The sequence below is a fragment of the Aplysia californica genome, unplaced genomic scaffold, assembly GCF_000002075.1.
Source record: "Aplysia californica isolate F4 #8 unplaced genomic scaffold, AplCal3.0 scaffold00468, whole genome shotgun sequence".
NCBI classification, from domain to species: domain Eukaryota; kingdom Metazoa; phylum Mollusca; class Gastropoda; order Aplysiida; family Aplysiidae; genus Aplysia; species Aplysia californica.
In genome coordinates, this window is record NW_004797738.1 from 397,831 (window position 1) to 399,951 (window position 2,121).

At 38.5% G+C, this 2,121-nt stretch overlaps 1 protein-coding gene across 1 annotated transcript in view; it reads left to right on the forward strand.

Annotated features, from left to right (window-relative positions):
• Window positions 1-101: 101 nt before the first annotated feature.
• The window catches only part of LOC101862967, a 29,419-nt gene continuing 27,399 nt past the window's right edge, over window positions 102-2,121 (forward strand). Inside the window, exon 1 of the mRNA XM_005105385.3 lies at window positions 102-334. The gene's annotated coding sequence lies outside the window, so the exon portion shown is untranslated. The remainder of the gene's footprint in view (window positions 335-2,121) is intronic.

Below are 2,121 nucleotides of genomic sequence, written 5' to 3' on the forward strand. Positions count from 1 at the left end.
CTCTCTCTCACACACACACACACACACACACACGCACTTTCTCTTTCTATCTCTCTCTCTCTCTTTCTCTTTACCTGTCTCTCTCCAACTAGTCGCTTGTAACCTCAAGACAACAAGAACCGAGACGGGGACCCGCAAAGCCGCGGAAGCTTTCCCTGGAGATAAGGGGCTATACACAGCTTGATCTCCCTCATTCACAGGCTCGGTGACTTCGCCGTTTTATGCTTTGGCTACCGATTTGCTGTGCGATATGACAATACCGACCACGGGGGACACTCACCGGTTCTCTGTGGACTTGACAACAGTGCCGGACTAGCCAGGCCACTGATCGAAGGTATGTTCGTATATATATATGATTCATTCCTTCACTACCATTATTTCTAGGTTCGTTGAAGTACAGAAATGATTTCACAAGACCTCTTTTCAGCTGGGTTTATACCAATGTGATTTAACTGAATTAGTGAGGTTTTAAAATATACAAGTTAGAGGAAATTTTTATTCTTTCAAAACGCATTTCAAATATTTGCTTTTGTCTATACGATTCATATAATTTTTCCTCAGACTCAGTCAGACCTGTTTGATTTTAACGTTATCAAAACGCTAAGGAGAAGGAGGAAGTAATTTTGTTTTTAAAAAAGGACTTTGATGGGGGAAGCAGCGCCTTAGAGAAAAAAAAAGGTGGTGGGGGTGGGGTTGGGTTGGGTGTGGTACAATGTAAGGGAATGAATCAATCCAGTTTTTAGGAATACCAAAATCGCATTGTGTGATACTTGATAAGATCAAAGCAGTTCGTTGACGATTGAAGAGTGTATTCCGAGACTCTGAGCAGGAAATTTGTTTTAAAACATTAAAAGGCATTCTCTGTTGCTTGTCAAAGTTATTGTTTTAAACAGACGAGAACTAAACATTCAGATAACTATTTCCACGTAGAAAAAATGATATTGTAAATAGTATAAAACAAAATATATAACAAAATTCCTATATATAATTATATTGACACGATTATGCCTTCATTTGTTATTACCATATCGTTTTATATTTACCTATTTATAGATTCAGTTGAAAATGTTTGCATTTGTCGTTCACTCATTTTCCTATCTCTCTATCCGTCTGTCTGTATATAATATATTATGTATCTATCTATCTATCTATCTATCTATCTATCTATCTATCTATCTATCTATCTATTTTATCTATCTATAGAACAATTTGGAAAATATTCACCATATTTCAAAGAAGACAAGCGGCCTTTAAGTTTATTGGTGCATTTTCGCCTAACGGTTTCCCACCCCTCCACTCCGCCCCTTCCCTCCCTACGCTCCTCTCCTCTTCCCTCCCTGCGATCTGTAGGCGTTTATGTGCACATCGAAATGAATTAATCTTTTTCTTCTCATGTCGTTTCCTTTCCATGAGCCGTTTCGAGTTTCTCACAATATATGTTTTATCGTCGTGCATACAGATTCACCGATCTATTCGTCGATGATTATACCGCAAGCGCCCGTTCGATTTCCCTAAAAGTCCCATTCTTTTGAAGGCACGCTTGTGAAAGCGGTTATGTGATCCTCGCACGGGACGCAACCTAAAGATTTTTTTTTTCAATGCAAAAAACGATCTATCTTTGCCTATAAGGATATATTATACCGACAACCACTCCTTTTACCACTGCAGTGAATAAGAAGTTCACGCTTTATATCAAAACGTTTCCTCATGCTCCAATACCGCAGGGCAGACCTGGCGTTTAAATCAAACACGAACTATTTGTGAACATTTCGTTCATAGACTAGCGTAATGAAATGTGTATTGTACCATACATAAAAAAAAGAAACCATTTCGCCTCGTTTACTTAAGAAAGCAAAAGTTAGCTTACCCTTTCTTTGCATGTTATTGGAACTGGACGATTGTTTCTCACAGTTTGCTGAAGGGCATTGCAGCAATATATTTAAATAGACAAAGAAAGGGTTTATTCAATATGTCGAATAAAAGAAAGGGTCAACTCAACAAATTATGTCGAATAGACAAAATGTTACAGATAAAAATATGATATGTATGCATGTGTGTGAGTGTACGTACGCTTGTGTGTATATATATACGTGTGTGTGTGTGGGGGGGGGGGGGGGGGGG